Genomic DNA, 20,711 nt, shown 5'->3' with positions numbered 1-20,711 from the left:
ACAACAAAATACACTGCCTTCTAAGACAAAGAGACCCACCCTTACTCGTATCCTTTCGAGTTCATTGTCCTAGTCTCACAGCAGTTCTACAGGGAAAGAGGTGATTTTCCCTGTGTTTGCGATGGGGAACTGAAGCTCAAAGAGGTTAAGGGACAAAGGAATTCACACAGCTAGAATGTGGAAGGAGTAGGGCACAAGCCCAGGTCTCCTTGTTCCAAGACCAGTTCTTCAGCCATGCCTTCCACTGGAGAGTTCCTGTGCGGGCTGAGCAGTCACCTAACACGGAAGTCAAGGCAAGAATTACTGCCCCACGGAGAAAGGACAGACATGTAGGGGCTTCAGGCTTGGACTAGAGAGAGAGCAGTTAAACAATCAGTGACTGATTTTCTTCATCACATGTAGTATAAAGGGTGACTGTCATAACCCACTCTTTACAAATGAGGGAACTGAAGCTCAGAGGCTGAGATTGCAGTTGAAAAATGAAGTTGTTCCTCCAGTTAATGAAAGCAGACTCCAAAGGTTGTGCTTCCAGAGGCCTCCGCGACAGAATTTCAACCTCGAGGGCCGTCTGTAGACAGGGCTATTGATCAGTTTACCTGGCTCAGCATAGCCACGGTTATTGATTGGTTTACCTGGCTCAGTGTTCTCCCAAGCTGGCGGGACACTGGTCAGGGAGCCTCTTGTCCCTGTGACCTGCCAGTGACAGTCCTGATGTATCATGTCCCTGCATGACATCAGCACTGCCCATTGCTCAGACTCTGTGACAGACTCACAAGTTCAGCTGCTTTTACAGAAGTCCACCGTGTCAGGAAATAAGGACACAAAGAACCATGTGGAACAAGTTTTGAGCAGTGACACAGAGTAACTATCACAGAAGCAAAGACAGCCATAGACTGATTGGACACTTGAGCAGGACTGACCCCTTAGGGCTAAGAAAGTCACTAAGAATCCTAGACATTTAGGGGAGGCAGGGTGGAGCTTCAGGAGAGAGGTAGGGAACTTCCTGCCAATCGGAGCAGGGTGAGCTCCTGGAACTGATTTTTTTTTTATTATTATGGACAACCCACGAGATTTAATAAATTAATTAAAGTATATCCACTTAGTGGAATACTATACAGCAGTGAAGATGGATGAACAAAAGTATTCACATGTGAAAATGTCATGTTGGCTAAAAAAAAAAAACAAGTTGTAGAAAAAAAGGCATGCAGTGTGATACAATTTACAAGTAGTTTAAAAGCCTGAAACTCAGTGTTACGCATTGCTTAGGAATATGTACCAACTTGTATAATAAAAGTATAAAAGAAATGCATGAGAGTGATAGAGGTCTAATCCAAGGAACTGGTTACTTGCAGGGTGAAGAGGTGATATAGGAGGAGGATGCAATAGGAAAGCGATACACAAGCGTTTCCACAGTATTGGAAATGTGTTTCTTAGGATATGTGGGGAACACTCATCCCACATTATTCCTGATAACTTTTTTCATTTAAAACACATCGTCTAGTAATTTTTGTGATCATGTTTATACCCGAAGATGGTAACATAAGTCATAGCTACTGTGTTTGTTGATGAATCTGTCCCCTCTGCTAAAATGTGAGGACACACCTTCTTGAGGTCTACTGAATCTAATCCACACCCATTTTCACAGAACTTAGTATGGTGCCTGACACTTAGCAGATACTCAAGAAATGTTTGTTGAATAGCTAACAGGAAGACATCAAAAGAATTTTTTATACGAGCCGAGCCTTTCAAAATAGTTTGGCTGAGGTCTCCTGCCAACAGCCAGCACCAACTTGCCAGCCATGTGATGGAGTCATCTTAGAAGCAGCTCCTCCAGCCCCAGTCAAGCCTTCAGCTGACTGCAGCCTCCGCTGACTTTTGACTGTAACTCATGAGAGACCAGTGAGCCAGAACCACCCAAGTATGTAGCTCCTGAATTCTTGACCCACAGACTTTGTAAAATAATAAGTGTTTATTGCTACATTAAACTGCTAGGAAGGTGAAAAGATAAAAGGGCAGGGAAACTAGAGTACTGGAAATGGAATAACCAGAACGCAATTAAAGAGAATATTGACACAAAATGTCACTGAACAATTTGTGTAAAAATCGTCCAATAGGAATCTAATTTGCTGTATTAACTTTCACCCAAAACACAATAAAACACTATTTATAAATAAATAAACTGCTAGGTTTTGGGGTAATTTGTTACAAAGAAACAAAAACTTTTACAAGAAACCACTGAGTATTCTTGAGCAAGGCAGGGACACTATGAAAGTGGTATTTTACCACGTTATCTGTGGCCTCCTAAGAACCAAATAGGTAAGAGCTCCAGTTATTAGCACAAACCAGGAAAGGCTAGAAGCCTTAGGCTCGGTGGGCAGGGCAGGCAGCACGTTAGTAATTACCATACAGTCTCAACAGACCATTCTTGGCCAGCTCTGCACTTTTCTTAATCACATCTACTTGCCTCAAGGGGGACTTCCTCTGGGAACAAAAAGCAGACTTCTAGGTTTCTCTGCAAACCTTCAGAGCTCAACTGGGCCTAGAAAAGGGGGCAGCTGATTCTTGCTGCTTCAGAAGAGATGAGAAAGACATCCCCATCCTGGCCAGGAGATGCTGTGTGACCCTATGGGGCAAGGTGGCCACTAATGAAACAGAGCCCGAAACTTGCCGCTCTCCTTGCAGCCGGGTAAGATGTTCCAGGTTTCACATTTCACTTACCATCTCAGACTTATTCTTCTAGGAAGCAGAGAGGTCAGGGTGGGTGGTGGCAGGTGGAGGGATGCTTCTGAAATCAACAACCAAAATGAAAAAGAAAATGCATATGGCAATGAAAAGGGACCAATCTTTTCCCTCAGCTGCTCTTTCCAAAGCTGGTTCAAAAAGAAAGCTCTGCTGTCGGGTAGAATTACAGGCTTTTCCCTAAAACGAGCTCTCAGAATCGTCCAAGAATTCAGCTCCCAGAGAGAGGGAGAGGGATGATGAGGTTGGTAGCGGAAACAGCCGCAGTCCCCTGGGTGGAAAACGTGTCTTCATTCCAGTGTGCTCTTAGGCACTCAGCTCATGATGGCAGGGAGACATCGCGCTGGATTTGGTCCAAGGTGATAGTTCTCTTCCCCATTTCTTGGGGGTGGATTAGAGGAGAATAAGCAATTATACTGGGGTGCAGATAACGCTAAAATGGGGGAAAAATGTCCTCTTCCCCCCAAAAAAACTTTTGGGAGCATTTCTATCATTAACGTTGTTATTGTTTGTTTTGGATGTGTTTATAATATTCCTGGGAAGGACAGTTAACATGCTCGGCTGCTAGCCAAAAACTGGGAGGTTTGAGTCCAGTCAGAGGCACCTCAGGAGAAAGGCCTCGTGATCTACTTTTGAAATAGCAGCCGTCGAAAATCTTACAGAGCACAGTTTTACTCTGACACACACGAGGTCTTCATAAGTCTCAATCAACGTGACACCAACTGGTTTTTGTTGTTGTTCGAGTTGCCATGGAATTGCTATACAGTCTAATGTGACTCATGGAGATCCCATGTGTGCAGAGTAAAACTGCTCTATAGAGGGTTTTAGAGACCGACTTTTTGAAAGCAGATCACCAGACCTGTCTTCTGAGGAACCTCTGGGTCAGTTCAAACCACCAAACTTTCAGCTAGTAGTCAAGCACGTAACTATTTGCACCACCCAGGGACTCCCAGCAACTGGTTTTTTATAATAGTAAATAATGTCATTTAACATAGATCACACTTTCTAAGGAAGACCTTAGAATTTTACACAGAAACCTAAGAGGCCTTAGCTTGGTCCCTTAGAAGTTCTCCAAGGATCCCTGTCATTTGCAGATGGGACAGTAAAGATTTGCAAAGCAGAAACACAAAGGTCATATGAAGATTATCAGCAGGGCTTAGACCAGAACCCAGGAACCCACCATGAAAGAGGCAACACCCACAAAATAGTTCAGCCTTCCCAGTTCAAATGGTGAATGGATATGCATGTGCTTGGCACACAATAAAGAGTGTGTATCTGTGAGCTAATACTACCATTAATGCTTAAGGGGAAAGCCCTCCCAGGTCAACAAGGTGTTGGTAAAGGAACAACGGTTAGAAAACAGGAGCTAACTGCCCCAAACTGGACACAGTCACAGGAGTAGCATCTTGGCTCTGGGAATTGAATTTTCTTATGCCAGGGCCCAGCATGGACTTGTTCTGCAGCTGGGCCAGGAACAAGTCAGGTTAGAAATGTGGCAGTGAGAGCTACTTGAAAGAGAAGAGTCCTTGGAGTGAATGAAAAGTCAGACAAAGGCACCAAGTGGGGTGGCTCAATACCAGAGAGCCTAGGAGTAGAATTGCTCAATACCAGAGAGACCTGGACGCAAACCCCAGCTCTGTCCCATTCAGCTGTGTGATCTTGGGCAAGTCACTGCACATCTCTCAGCCTCCATTTTTCCCTCTTTAAAATGGAGAGACAATAAATATGCATCTTGCAGTGAGCACAAGGTTTATAAACCCAGGGCCGCCAAGTCGATTCCGACTCATAGCGACCCTATAGGACAGAGTAGAACTGGCCCATAGAGTTTCCAAGAAGCACCTGGCAGATTCGAGCTGCCAACCCCTTTGGTTAGCAGCCATAGCACTTAACCACTACACCACCAGGGTTTCCACGAGGTCAGATTCGAGCTGCCAACCCCTTTGGTTAGCAGCCATAGCACTTAACCACTACACCACCAGGGTTTCCACGAGGTATATAGGAGGTGCTTAATAACTCCAGCTCTTCTGCTAAGAAAGAAAAAGGGAGAAGACATCCACACACGTACACATACATCACCTGCTTAAGCTGACGATCTTTCCCTGGTATTTTCAGACCATCCTTAAATGTAGGCTTAATATACACCAATTTCCTTATGTTAGAAGTTCTGGACACTCCTTCAGTCTTGATCACCAAACCTGCATTAAGTTCACCCACCAAACTCACTCCTTAGGTCTCTGATAGGCCAGATAAAATCCCAATGGATTTGGGAACCAAGATAACTTACACCCTTCCTCGCCCTCATTTAAACCTTTCCTGGCTGTGCCTTGGCCAATGACAGCATAGAAGACAGTGGCAAAAACATTACCATAAAAAAAAAATAGGACCCAGCAATTCTACTCCTAGGCACATATCCAAAAGAATTAAAAGCAGGAATGCTAACAGGTACATATACATCAGTTTTCATTGCAGCACTATTCACAATTGCCAAAGGGTGGAAACAACCTAAATGTCCATCAATAGATGCATGGATAAACAAAATGTGGTACATACATATAATCTAATACTATATAATATACTAATACTACTTAGCTATAAAGAGGAATGAAGTCCTGATACACACCACAACATGGATGAACCTTGAAAACATAATGCTGAGTAAAGTGGCCATCCAAGGCAAGACAATGAGTCTCTATTAGCCTGGAGCAATAGAGGAAGGAGAGTCAGGAATAGGAGGAAGAAATGAAATGTGTGGCTAATTGCCTCCAGGAACAACTGCCTCCTTTGCCATGAGACCAGAACTGGATGGTGCCCGGCTGCCATTAGTGAACATTTTGATCAAAGATTGCACAGAAAAATCCTGATCAAAAGGGGGAGAAATTTCAAATCCTCATGGACTCCAGACTTTCTGGAGTTATGGGGGCTGGATGAACCCCTAAAACTATTGCCCTGAGATACTCTTTAATCCTTAAACCAAAAAAATCCCCTGAAGTCTTCTTAAAACCAAGTAACAGTTTAGTTTAACCAGTATAAAATGTCTGCCTTGAGCATTACGTTATTTTAAGAACTATCTATAGGGGATCAAACTGACAACGGCAACTCAAAAGATTAGATAGGAACCTTTGGAGGCAGTGAATTTATGTTAATGGGCAAGGAACACACAGAAAAGGAGATGAGAATGGTTGCACAACTCAAAGGATGTGATCAATGCCACTGAACTATATGTGTACAAACAGTTGAGTTGGTGTATATTTTGCTGTGTATATTCTCAACAACAAAATAAACTTAAAAAAATTATACTGAGTAAAATAAGTCAGCTACAAAGGGCAAATATTTTGTGATCCCACTTATATGAAATATTTAGAATAGAAAAATGTATACAGGCCAAAATTGATTAGTGATTACCAGCAGTGTCAGGGAGGGGGAAAGAGGGCGCCATTGCTTAGAGGGCACTGAGCCTCTGTTAAAGGTGATGGAAGTTTTCGGAAGTGAATAGTAGTAATGGTTGCACAGCAAGAGGTACGTAATTAATGTCACTTAAAAAAAAGAACATGGGTTCTGGAGCCAAGCAGAGGTAGGTTTGAATCTGGCCTATGCTTCCTTTTTTTTTTTTTGTAATTGAGTGGTTTATTAAGGAAACAACAGGGCACAACTCGGCCCCCTCAGGACAGGTTCAGCCCCCTTAGGACAGGTTCTTCTTGGCCCTGCTGCCTCTACCTCTTACTGGCTGAGTAAACTTGGGCAAAAGTCGCACTTCTCCAAGTTTCCTCATCTGTTTAATTGCAATAATAAATAACCTATTTTGCAGGGTTGTTGTGAAGTTTAAGAGAAGTAACTAAAGTACAGAGTTAGCCAGTGTCTGTGGTAGTCGCTGCTGTTATTATCATTTCCCATGGAATCAAGGTAGGCTGGCTTCCCCAGAGGGGGTGACTAGGTGTGCTGAGTCTTAGAAATTCTGTCTCTGCTGTGTAGTAGTTGTGTGATCGTAAGCAAGTCATTTTACCTCCCTGAGCTTCCGTTCTCTCTTCTGGACAATTGGTGTAATGCTTTCCAGAACTCAGGAGGCTCCAGTAATATTCGACTAAAAAAATGGAAATAAAAATGGATTAGAAACCTCTGCAGTATGACTTAATAAAAGGATAATTGTTATTCAGATGTAGCTGGAAAACTATAATTCTGAAATGCTTTTATTCTACAATTACCCAAAATGCAGGCAGAAAAGAGATGAAAACTAGCAGTGGGAGAGATAATATAAAATCAAAAATTTTTGAAATCTTGAATGCTACAAAAAATCCACCTAAACTAGAACATCAAAATCCCATCTTAACCCTGTTTTTTCATTGCTACTATTATTTTAAGCTGGATTGGATTTTTGAGGGGGGGAGAGGTTGTTTATTTCCCAGGAACATTGGTCTTTTTTTCTTGTGGTACAAAAATTAAGAGCTCAACTACTAACCAAAATGTCGGCAGTTCGAACCCACCAGCCGCTCCTTAGAAATCCAATGGGGCAGTTCTACTCTGTCCTATAGGGATGCTATGAGTAGGTATCGACTCGGCAGCAATGGATTTGATTTTTTGTTTTGAAATGTTACTAAACGATAGAAACATTCCAGTCAAAAGCTTTAATAGGAACAGGCCTCCATGCAATTAGTCAAGAGCCAAGATAAAATTCTCTGGAATAGCAAAGAGGAGGCCACCTGAAAGCAATGCTGGTCATTTCCACAAAAGCTATGAGGGAGCCAAATGAGAAAACACAGGAACCCTTAGAACAACTTAGAAGTATCAGTTCCAGAAGTTTGATTGGCTTTAAAAATGTGGCAGGTCTTAAGAAGTGATAGAGCTCAGTCGTTGTGGGAAGTGGCCCTTACATCCCTAGACCCAGGCTGGAATCCCAGTGCCACATCAAGTGACCCCTGCAAGTCTCCCCATCCACAAACAGGGATAACAACATATTTCCCATGGGGTCCTTGTGAGGGTTAAATGAGTAAATTATATGAAGGGCTTACCCAAGTACCTTGCATATACTAAAGTAAGTGTGCAATAAACAATAGTAAAAAAAAAAAAATGCTCCACTTGAAACTTTGAGATCTTATCATGTTGTTCTGTTTATTACTGATTTATAATGTCTTATATAATATCTCCTTTGCCCTCCCAACAACCCAAGAAAGTCTGTAGGCTAGGACTCATTAGCACCATTTTACTGTTGGAAAAGTGAGTCTCAGAGAAGTGAAGTGATTTCCCCAAGGTCACGGTGGAAATGAACAGAAGTAAACACTTGGGTCGCCTCCAAGCCCTGAACCAAAAGACTGGTTTTTCAGGCCCTGAGGGTCAGGCGCTGAATTACCGCAGCAGCAGAGTGAGGCCAATGTTGCCAGTCCCCTACAAAGAGCCCTGTCCAGGGTGGAGTTTGAGACCAGCCTTCACCATCCTCAGTGCTTGGGGGAACAGACAGAACTCAATCCTGCCAGCACGTCCAAGCCAGAGTCTGGTGCCTGCACTGCCAGCTGACAGCATTCAGACCTGCCAACACCTGCCCCTAGACAGGCTGCCTTCGGCCTTACGTGACGCCCCGAAGCTCTTGTCTGCTCTTGATGGGCATTCAACTGCGGCTTAGAAAGTCGGAACATTCTGCTCAGTAGTTTCCAGGATCTGACCTGCTTGCCCTGCCCACCTGCTGACGGAACTCTCTCCAAAGACCACGTCAGTAGGTTTACCGTAAAGTCCGTCATCATCGTAGCTTCCAGCCCCAACCTCTGATTAGTCATGCTTCCTCTCGTTTCCCTTTAGATATAGAAATGGAGAGAACGCAGGAATGAGGGAAGTCATTGTCATTATTTGAGTCAACGGAGGCCCTGAACTTAAATAAAATACCTGAATGGCCTAGGCTGCCAGGACCCTAGACTTCTAGACCCTGAGAGTTGCAAGGCTGGCAAGACTTCTCCGAGAATTGGGAAGACCCTTGGACACCATTCTATCTAATCCAGAGATAGGCAGGTTTTTTCTGTAAATTAAAAAACAAAACAAAACCCTCTGCAGTCGAGTCGATACCAATTCATAGCAACCTTACAGGACAAAGTAGAACTGCTCCATAGGGTTTCCAAAGAGCAGCTGGTGGATTCAAACTAGCAGCTCTTACCACCCTGCCACCAGGGCACCGTAGTAGGTAAGTAGTAAATAGGTCGAAAACTGCAGGCCACATTTGGTCTCTGTAGCATATTCTTCTGTGTTTTATTTTTCTTAAGGCCTTTAAGAATATAGAAACCATTCGTAGTTTCACATACACAACAGGCCATACACAAACAGGTCTCAGACAAGATTCAGCCCACAGGCCATGGTTGGTGGGTCCCTGATCCATGCAATCCCCTCATTGCACAGATGGGAAAACTGAAGTCCAAAAAGGTTGAGTACACTTACCCAAGGTCACTCAGCGACTAGGACTGTCAGTCATATTCAGATCTAACTCTTAGGCTACTTCACCTCCAGGATTAAAAATACTTTCTTTGTTTCTTTGTCTTCAAAAATCTGTTAACCCCTGGTTCTTAACCAAAATGCTTGGTTAGTAGCTTTGTCAATGTTTAATGGTGCAAATGCTGCATATGAATGCATAAAAGAAAAACGTGTTATTTAAAATCAGAACCAGCTTCTGCTTTCTAAGGCCAGGTGATATAATTTCTGTCAGAGAGAAGATAAACCTGTGTAGTGTCCTCTTAGCTGGCATGGCTGGTAGGGAGAGAAAAAGGAATAGACGGACATTTTAAAGCCTTTCCCAAGCCCTCCTGCACAAGTGAAAAAGGCAGTGGGGGGGTAGGTGTTTGAAGACCCTTGCCCATTGCAGAGTCTTTGGGTGTGCAAAAGGAGACCCCCTGCCACGTGGCCTGTGCTGTCAGCCTCAGTTGCTCCACTTAATAAAAGGAGGGGGCTGGGGATACTGATCATGGGTACGTGAAGGGGTTTAGAGGAGAAACAGGATGGCAGAGCGCCATGACAGTGTGGTAAAGACAGAATGGTAAGATCAGGAAAGTCTAATGCTAGCAGTAAGTGATTGACATTAACCATGATCTAAACCTCCCTCCATGCCCGCTGAACCTCTAGTGAAATGTACTGCCCACAAGGGCCTGGTTTTAGAGGGAAATGGCAGAAGAGATGCTGGGGAAAGCAGGACAGAATAGGTCAGCACACAGAGAGAGAACCCATGAGCTGCGTGCAGGGCTGGATTAAGGCAGGTAACGGTCCTAAACACTGGTAATCTGTGGTGCCCGCTCCTGCTTGCTCACGCATTCGAGTTATATATATACACGCATGTGTGTGTGTGTGTGTGTGTGTGTGTGTGTGTGTGTCCTAGCTATCTATGTTGTAACTTCTTTTCAAATGTAACTATAATATTGGCGATTGAACAAAAGGCGTATGACATTTTAGCGGAATGAGACGAACTATATTATAAAATTTTTAATGGATGTAGCCCACACCTGACAATAAAAAATGAAGCTCACTTGATACAGAAATGAAAACTTTTCATATTAGATAAATATTAGTATTTCCAGTATTTTTGGACATTTGCTATGTTAGTATTAAATTTTTACCCATGTTAGTATCATACTAAATACATGCTAGATTTCATCTGTGTGTGTGCCAAACATATCTTAAAGTTATAAATATTATTGTTTACAAAACTTAGGACATAATTTTGTACATAAATGTTATACAGTTGAAAGTAACTTGATTGAATTCATTGCAATGGTCAACTTATTCAAATTCCCTTGCTTTTGCACATCACCTGGAACTGGGGTTCCCATTGGTTGTCTACCAGGATGTGCACAAGAGCATACCCTTGTGTGTGTAGCATGGCAAAGAGCATTGCTGGCCCCCCTGGCTGGAGCTGCTGGATCAGCAGAAGTGGATGTGCAGCCAGTTCTCTCAAAATGGATCAGAGAGCTGTTATCTATTAATATAATCCATCCTCGCTCAATCATCACTCATATTGGATCCCATTGCATATTGGGTGCATGTAGCAAAAGCTAGACTCAACAGCCCACCCCCACCTCTTGTCTATTTGAAAGAAATAGTATACTCCCAAGAGACCCTCTGAGATAAGGAGTTTCAGTGACACAGGAGGGGACTGTAGGAGACAGGCGCCAACGAAGGTGTTGAAGTGGTAGGGGCCTCGTAGCTTAAGCAACCTTGCGTGTGGGCGCCCTTGTGATCCTTGTGAACCTTGTTCCCAGTGGGCACATTCTCACACACTGGAGCTGGTATCAGTTTCATTTAGTGCCCTGCCAGTTCCCTTCCACTGCAGTGCTCACTTTTTCTTGTCTTCTGTCCGCTTGGCATTTATGGCTCTTTGCTTTGGACAACTGACACCCCAGTTTTGTTGATGCCCTAAGCACGAGCTTACCTTGCTTATTGAGTAATTCATCCCTGGCTGCACGAACAAATTGAGCAGAGAGAAAACCTCTGAGCAGAAGTGACCAGGAAAACAGAAGCCTCCCCCGCTGTGCAGTAAACATTGTGAGCGGCCTGCCCAATGCCCTCTCCCCCTTCTGCTTATTGTCAGAACCTCAATTCTGTTTGGGGCCACAAAGTACCCACTCCCGTTCAAAATCCTCATCTTTCCAGTTTCCCTTGTAGCTGGGAGGGGCCGTGTGACATAGTTGTGGTCAATAAGACCCTGGCAGAAGTGTTGTAGGAACTCTGGAGACGCATAGAGACCCCATAGAAACATCGTTTTTCTTCAAAGACACCCAGTACTCTTTTCAATCCATTTCGAAATCATTCACAATTTTTCCTACAATACCTAGGTTTTACCTCTATGGTCTTACCTGCTAGCTCTGCTGCTGTCTGTGTAAAATCACTCCTGGAAATGGATACTAACTTTCTAGGAAGTTATATGACCTTTTCTCAAGTTAGGGAACACTGATGTAATCGCTAGGAAGAGGGCATGGAATACAGAATTCTTGAGCTCAAAAGGGACTAGTACCAAGAACTTTATTTTACAGAAGTAGAAACTGAGATTCAGAGAGGAAGAGGTATTTTCCTAAAGACACACAGCAGCGTGGGGTGATATTGTATCCTCTACAGCACACGAAGGGAGAGGGGCTGGAAAGGAGGGTGCCAAGGGGCTACTCACTCCCCTGCCTGGGAGCGATTGACCGCTGGAGCCCTCCTCTCGTAGAAGTGTTCCCTAGCCCTTCCTGATCTCATCCTCACCTGCAAAACCCATGTGGCCTTAATGCTTTCCTCACAGTGCTCACCAAATTCAAATGAGATGCCTTAAACAAAACACCTGTCCCATGGCAGCTGCCTAAGAGAAATCATTTCCCTCCACCCTCCCTGAGTGGCCCTCTGACACCAGGGCAGTGACAGGGGGTCACTCTGCTTTCAGTTCCCCCGGGGGTTGCAACAAAACAAAAAAGACCGCAGCTTCTTGCCCACCATGAGTCACAGACTCCTTTCTGGCCTGGGTTCAATTCTCTTTAAAAGTTCTTTGATGATTTCAGGCCCTGGGCCCTATGGGTCCCAAGGCCTCGGGCCATCACTGTATTTCCTGTGCCAAGTTGGCCCGGTGTAATAAATTTTGAGGAAAACACAGAAAAAGAGGAAAGTACAAAAAATGTCAGTATAAAAATCGTCCCCACCAGAAGGGGCTCATGACAGTCCAAGGAAGGGGAGGGTGGTAGCCCGGCAGAGTCAAAGTGGGAAACTCAGAACCCCAGTGAATTGTACCCTCGGCACAGAGAACCCACAAACAGAGATACTGAGCTCGTTTCCCAGCACCGAGAAGTGACTTTCAAACAGCCCGCAGGGCAAATTTCTGTGTGTTTTCTGAGTCCTGAGATGACTGAGTATCTGTGTTGTGACGTGGTCTCAGGCCTCTGCCACATTCTCTTGCAGGGCATCCCTGCTTTCTCTCCTCAGAGAGATTCAGAAAGCTGGATCAGTTTGGTTTTGTTTGGTGTGGTGTGGTGTGGTGTGGTGTGGTGTGGTGTGGTGTGGTGTGGTGTGGTGTGGTGTGGTGTGGTGTGGTGTGGTGTGGTGTGGTGTGGTGTGGTGTGGTGTGGTGTGGTGTGGTGTGGTGTGGTGTGGTGTGGTGTGGTGTGTGGCATGGCGTGGCGTGGCGTGGTGTGGTGTGGTATGGGGTGTGGTCTGGTGTGGTGTGGTTTGGTTTCGTTTGGTTTTCCCAACATGCACACTCACAGCAATGTGCAATTGGAGCTTTCCCCTTCTCTGGACAGAACCTTTGCAAAAACATCAAAACTCAGACAGGAAGGGACCCCCCTGCTTCCACAAAGCTCCTGAGGTCCAGTCCTCTGCCTTCTACCAGGTCAACTGAAAAATCCATCAAAAGCAGAATCCTGGCTCCTCAGACCTGATTAAAACATAGACCCTGGATGACAGCCCTTTACCTGTCTCTGATACTTTGGAAATTATAAATTGCTTTCTCATCCCAATCCTTCCACCCTATTTTACCAGATGTGAAAAGTGAGGTACTGAAAGCACAGATGACTTGACTGGGGACACACAGCTGAGCCAGAACTCATGGATATCAGTTGTAGCAATGGGGACACTGAAGCCAGAGAAGAGAAATGACTTGCCTAAGGTCACACAGGAGTTGAACATCAGAGCCCGGATTAGAACCTGGGTCTGAACCAGGTCAAAGCTCTTTGCATTCAACCTCCCTCTTTCTTTGGAGTTCTCTCAGGACAGAAACTCTGCCTGTGGCTCCATGAAGCTTTCATTTTGGATGAAGATTCCATCATGGATTGAATTTTGTCCCCCCAAAATATATGTCAACTCCGTTATCCATGATTCCCAGTATTGTGTGATTGTCCACCATTTTGTCATTTGATGAGATTTTCCTATGTGTTGTGAATTCTATTGTTATGATGTAAAGAGATGGATTAGTGGCAAGATTAGGTAGTGTTTTAAGCCAATCTTTTTTTGAGATATAAAAGACAGAAGTGAGCAGAGAAACATGGTGACCTCATACCACCAAGAAATCAGTGCTGGGAGCAAAGCAGCAGTCCTTTGGAACTGAGATTCCTGCGCTGAGCTGCTCCCAGACCAAGAGAAGACTGATGCATCACAAGGACCTTCCTCCAGAGCCAACAGAGACAGAAAGCCTTCCCCTGGAGCCGGTGCCCTGAATTCAGACTTCCAGCCTACCGGACTGTGAGATAGGAAACTTCTCTCTGTTAAAGCCATCCGCTTGTGGTATTTCTGTTATAGCAGCACGAGATAACTAAGACAGATGCCAAATAGTTTTCATCTCAGGTGAATGAATTGGCAGTGTGGCCTGGAGCCCTGCTGAGAAGACTGCAGGTGCACGTGAGCTCAGCAGGAAGGAGAACACATGGTTAGCAACATCTGCCACGTACACAGGAGATGGGAAGAACACTCTCCACTTCCCGTTGTTATCTGGATCCTATTTTCACTCCTTTTTCTCCCATACTGAGTGGCATTATTATAGGTAAAAGATGAGGGTGATAGAAACAGCCAAATCTACAGTTCAGTCTACTCCCTGAGAATAAAAATAAGACAAATGGACATATAACTTATGAGATCTGCCATCTTTAGAATTCCAATCCTTTTTTTTTTTTTTTTGGAAAAATCAGATTGCATAGCTTGGATGTGGTCTCAACCAGGACTGGCTGCACCCCACCCTGGAGCACAGTAAGTAGAGTCACCATGAGGGGAACAGCTCACATGAAAATCAATACCTACATTTCAGAGTGCTTGGCACCATGATTTTCATTTGGAGCTCATACTACTACTTGTTTTCTTGTGTAACATGACTCTCAGAGGCAGCAGAACATGGGCTATCGCTGTAATTCAGTTTGAGCTACTCTGGGAGGTAAATGGCTAGCTCTTTAAGCTGCTCCCCAGTACCCTCTAGCAAGTGAATTTAATGTATGCCTTGGATTGCTATTCCTAATTCTTCCCTTCCCTGTAATTACTATTGGGACTAGACATCCTTGTTGCCTTGTGACCTGAGAGTGCATCCAAGTAGAACAGGTAAAGTATATATCCAAGCCCATTGACATAGGACATGACCATGTGACTTGTTTTACCTAACTGGACACGGGTAAACGTGGCAGATTGCCAGTTCTGAACCAGGGCCTTAAGAGGCATCACACACTTCTGCTCATCTCTCTTGGACTCCTGCTGTTTGCCATAAGAAAATCTTCCCTCAGGTAGGTGCTGCCCCTTCGTAGAATGAAGGCATGTGAAGCCCACTTGAGCCAACCCTCATCCTAGAGCTACAGCCATATATGATTCAAGCTAAGCCCAACAGAGCCACCTAAACTGATCTGTAGACCCATGAGTGAGAAAAATATGCTATCATAAACCATTGATTTGGGGGGTGGGTGCAGATTCTCACTTATGCAGTATCTTGAAGCAAAAAAAAAGAAAAAACTAATATAGACGCAGAGACGATTATTTAGGTTATTGCATCCAAAACATAATTCCCAAACTTAATCAATATTTTTATATCATGTAATAACAGATAAAAAATGATTTTTTTTATTATTTATATAGATTGGGTTATTCCATCCAAGATATAATCTCTAAACTCAATCAATACTTTTATATCATGTGATGACAGATAATTTTTTTATTATTTATATAGATTGTAAATTGACACAGTCGCATCTAGTTTGTACATCACATTAATTTCTTACCAACTTGGACAAAATGAGACTGCTGCCAAGACCAGTCATTACTCAGTGTGCTCAAAAAAGCAGGATTTTTGTATCTACAGGAGTTCAAGCCAGGGCCAAGAACCAGATATGAAGGAAGTCTTCATATAAGGGGGCAAGGAAAATTATTGCAAAAGCCCACTCATCGCTGAGATGTTCTGGACAAGTAAGATCTTGGGGAATTATGTTCCCTCACCACCCCTCACACCTCCCTGGGAGTCTTTAAGAACAGAAGTTCTCAGATATCAAGCGTGGGCCACATTTGTAAAAGGGGTGGAGTTCTGGCTTCTTTGGCAACGACAGAACCCTTTGTTCAAACACCCTCTTACACAGAACTGCAACTTGTAAGACTGATAAGGACAGATCTGCTCAGCTTGAAGTCTGTGCAAGGGGCCAGGGCCTTTCTGTTCAGCCTTTCCCTGTTCCCCTGAGGTTATCTCGAAGGCAACGCTGGGACCCCTGAAGCTCTATGAAATCCAGAGAGAAAACCGTGGGATTTTAGGATCTCTGCAGGGTCATTCCAAACCCCAGCACCCTGGATGGCTTCCAGGTCAATCATCAGGATATAGCGACTTCATTGTATTTAGAAGAATATAAGATATAAATTTTAAAAAGTAGTTGTTCTCGTTGCTTCTTTCAAGTCTCGGGTATATACTTAAGAGTGGCATTGCTGGGTCATATGGTAGCTCTATGTTTAACTTCTTGAGGAGCTGCCAAACTTTTTCCATGGCAGCTGGAAAACAGTGACACAAATAGACACATATACACCAATGTTCACTGCAGCATTCTTCACAATAGCCAAAATGTGGAAACAACCTCAACGTCCATCAACAGATGAATGGATAAACAAAATTTGGTATCAACATACAATGGAATATCAATCAGCAATAAAGAGAAATGAAGTCCTGATACATGCCAGAACATGGATGAACTTTGAAAACACTACGCTGAGTGAAACAAGCCAATCACAAAAAGACAAATATTGTGTGATCTCGCTTATATGAAGTACCAAAATAGGCAAATATATGAAGATCGGCATTTAATAGAGGTTACTTTTTTTTTTTTTACCAGAGGCAGGAGGAAGAGGCATTTGGGGGGATTATTGTTTAGGAAGCAGTCTTTCTGTTTACAGGGGTGGAAAATTTTGGCAAAGGATAATAGTGATGGTAGCACAACGTGATTGATAACTTGATCTCACCAAATTGTACGTGTAAAACATGTTGAATTGCAAATTTACAAAAAAAAAATAGACTTACTGGTCTGACAGAGACTGGAGGGGCCCCCAAGGCTATGGCCCCCGGACACCATTTTAACTCAGAGCTGAAGTAACTCCCGAAGTTCACCCTTCAGCCAAAGGTATGTAAACAAACAATAACACATGTGAGGATTGTGCTTCTTAGTTCAATCATATATACAAAGCCAACTGGGCAACATCTGCCCAAAAGCAAAGATGAAAAGGCAGGAAGGGACAGGAAAATTGGACGAATGGGCACAGGGAATCCAGGAAGGAAAGGGAGAGAGTGCTGACCCATTGCAGGTACTGCAACCAATATCACAAAACAATTTGTGTATAAATTTTTGAATGGGAAACTAATTTGTGCTATAAACTTTCACCTCAAGCACAACAGAATTTCTTTTTTGAGGTTGAATTGACAAATGTTGTGTTACCTATATTTTTACAACAATAAAAAAAATTTTTTTAAACAAAAAAGTAGTTGTGAATTTTGGTATCAGAGGCCTCCTCAATCCTGGTCACTGTAGGCAGCCGGGACAGGGACCATCGCTTCTCTCTACAGAAGCGAGATTCAGCTGTAAGGTTTTGACACAAAGAAGCAGAAGGCGAATTTCGAGATTATCTCCTCTATTAGAAGCCTTCTTTCTGGCTACAGGCATCCTTGTCCCAGGTGAATCAAACCGTCAGGACACGAATCCCTGGGCCACACTCTAAGGTCTATTTGGCCTCTGGTCAAAGGGGCTTTGTGGCGCTCCCAGGGAGCCCTCCTGTCCCACAGCTGCCAGTGCATGGTGTGGACATCTACCATCTTGTCCATCCTGAATTCATAATGAGGTGACATTTGAAACCAGGCACCAAGAAAAACAAGGCATCTCTGAAACCAGGCACCAAGAAAAACAAGGCATCTCTGAAACCAGGCACCAAGAAAAACAAGGCAGCTCTTCAATATATTTTAGTGCAAGCCATGGAGGAAGAGGATAAAAGGGTTGACACAGAATGAGACAGCTCTGCATCCCTTTAGCAAACTTTGGGAGGTAGGCTGAGTTTACGCAAGTGATGAGGAAACAAAACAGCTTTCACTCCACCTTCTCCTGGGGCAACACCATCTAACATCTTTATCTCTATACCTGCTTTGGCAAGAGAGAAAAATTTTGAGCTAGTGCATCTAGGAACTGGTGACTAACCATTTAAATGGACACAAGCTGTGTGGGATGGAGGCGGTGATCCCATGCAAGGTGTGGAAAACCAGATGGAGGATCCAGTGTTCCAGGTGGGCCCTGAGACTCACATAATACAAGTCTCTTTCCTCCTCTGAACCTCAGTACCCCCCAGAACTTCAGAATGGGGGAAAGCAATTGGATACATTATTTTTTTCCTCAGGGACCCCTCCTCTGATGTTCTGGGATTTGATGATGGTTACATTCTGCTTTGCTCTAAAACAGGATCAGAAAAACCCATCACAGGGCTCTGGGGTTCAACCCCTCAGAAGTGGCCCTGCTTTGGGCCGTTGACCTTGACCGTGAAAAACTAGGAGGGCCTGCAGATGTCAAGGAATTGAACCTAATTTTGCTTGTGTTAAGCTGACTAAGCACACAAAGTATTTACTACAGGAGGAAAAGGATCCGAACACTGGTTTTCTTCCTTTATTGAGGAAAGCTTAGTTACACTTCCTGCTGAATCTCTGGCGTCAACTACTACAAAATTTAAAATCATTATTAGTTTCCACATTAACAACATTTTACTTTAATTTTCATATTAAGCATCATTTTATGACTCTAATTTTCATGCTAACCATCATTTTATGACTTCCATAAATATTCAAACATGATTTTGAAGGTATCTGAAACACTAATAATAAAGGGTCTTTAACGTGTATAAGAAAAAGCTAAATTATCAAATTTATTAGCACCAGAGAAATTCTTGTCTTCTGTCTTCTTAAAAATATATATATATATGCATATATATATATATATATATATATATATATATACATACACTATCAGGTGCTCGAAGAATCTTGAAAACTGGGAGAAAACGTATTCTTTAAAACTTTTCTCTCTTGCTGACAAGTACTATAGTACTTAGAAATTGCTCAAGAGAAACTCATATTTCTGATGTTATTTGTTTTTTGGCTTGGCAGAGGCAGGACTGAAACCCAGGTCTTTTACTTCCTGGTTCAGTTGTCAGGCCACAGCACAACTGTCTTTATGTTATGAACTCCAAAACCAAAAAACTCATTGCCATCAAGTCAATTCCAACTCATAGTGACTTTCATAGAATAGAACTGCCCCATAGGGTTTTCAAGGAGCTGCTGGTGGATTCGAACTGCCAGCCTTTTGGTTAGCAGTTGAACACTTAACCACTGTACCACCATGGCTCCCTACAAATATATACCCATTGCCATCAAGTCAATTCTGACTCATAGCGACCCTATAGGACAGAGTAGAACTGCCCCATAGGGTTTCCAGTGAGCAGCTGATCTTCTGGTTAGCAGCCATAGCTCTTTACCGCTGCGCCACTAGGGCTCCTATTATGAACCCAGGGCTTCTCAGGGTTTCTGAAAAGGCTTCTCATCTTCAAAACAGACTCTTCTCAACCACAAGGTAAAGCTTGTGAAGCTTTTCACAATGACTCACTCTGAAGCAAAGATTCCCCAGCAGAAAAGCAAGGGGAATAATACAGACACCCCACAGCCTAGGTCTGAGTCTGCACCAAAGCTCCAGGCCCCCATGTACCATAGGCAGTCCCCAAGCCAAGATGGCCCCAGGGCCGCTAGCCACAGGGAACATTAGAAACTCAGTTCCTCCTTTCCACTTGTATTGGACACAGTAAATAGAACTTCCTCCTCCAGTCTGCCCTTTTTTCCCCTCTGTTTTCATCCATCCTTCCAATCATTCAGTCATCCATCTGTAGTAGATTGACTCCATTAAGACCCCAATCCTCATCCCTCCCTGTACCCCTGCCTTTGCCAGGTAACAATGAGGTGCCCTCCCACTCTGACTCTGGCCCAGACCGTGTGACTTGCTTTGGCCAATGAGATGTTAGCAAATATTACGCAAGCAGAGGCAAAAAAAAAAAAAAAAAATGACATGCATGTTTCGACTTATCACTGTGGCTCTTCCATTGACATGGGCTAGCCTGCTGGAAGATGAGAGACAGGTGAAACGGAGTCAAGTCATCCCAGTAGTCCCAGTCACAGCCATTCCAGATCATCCAGTAGCCAGGCAACTCCCCAGACATGGGACGTAGCCCAGTCAGTTTCAGCAGTGCTACGTAGGTGACCATCCCAGACACATGAGCGATAGTCATTGTCATAAGCCACTGAGGTTTTGTGGCTATTTGTTATTCAGCATCATTGTGGCAATAAGTAACTGATACAAGATTCAACAACATTTACCAACGTCGCCAATGTGTCAGGCCCTATACTAGGTTTTAGGCCACAGGGGAAAAAAAAAATCAATCATGGTCCTTTCCCTGTAGGGATCACAATTTATGGGAGAGATACAAAAAGCATCTCTTCATCTAGGAGGATCTTGCCCACCATCACCCAGAAGAATTCCCAGGACTAATTTCTGTCACCCTGAGAACAAGAAAACTGAACTGGAGAAAATAGGGGGCAGATTGAGACAGTGGAACATCAGTAAAGATTAGGTCAAAGTGCAACTGACAAGATAATTTATTTTAAACAACCGGTGTTGAGCACACAAGGTTTTATTCTATCTCATAAAAAGCCCAGAGGTGGACACTCCAGAAGTCATATAGTATAGCGTTCTTCAATGTCAGGCACCCAGGATCCTGCTACCTAGATGCTCCACCATCCTCATCACTTGGCTTTCATCCCATAATCCAAGATAGCTGCTCAAGACCCAGCCATCACATCAAAATTCCAGCTAGCAGGAAGGAGGAAGGAAAAAAAGAACATTTTCAGAAGTTACACCGGACACTACTGCTTATTTGCCATTGGCCAGAATTTAGTCCCATAGCTACTGCTATTGCAAAGAAGACTGGACCATACAATCTTTATTCCAGATGGTCATATTCCCAAC

The 20,711-nt window shown here is 43.7% G+C and overlaps 1 long non-coding RNA gene across 1 annotated transcript in view; it reads right to left on the bottom strand.

The window, feature by feature from the left end:
- Positions 1-20,711, bottom strand: part of LOC126082569 (uncharacterized) — a 120,889-nt gene that overhangs the window by 87,212 nt on the left and 12,966 nt on the right. Inside the window, exon 2 of the long non-coding RNA XR_007518579.1 lies at positions 6,740-6,817. This is a non-coding gene — a long non-coding RNA (uncharacterized LOC126082569). The remainder of the gene's footprint in view (positions 1-6,739; positions 6,818-20,711) is intronic.

This window comes from Elephas maximus, chromosome 9, assembly GCF_024166365.1.
Source record: "Elephas maximus indicus isolate mEleMax1 chromosome 9, mEleMax1 primary haplotype, whole genome shotgun sequence".
Classification (NCBI taxonomy): Eukaryota; Metazoa; Chordata; class Mammalia; order Proboscidea; family Elephantidae; genus Elephas; species Elephas maximus.
Note: the sequence above shows the minus strand (reverse complement) of the source record. Positions and strands in the feature narration are given on the sequence as shown.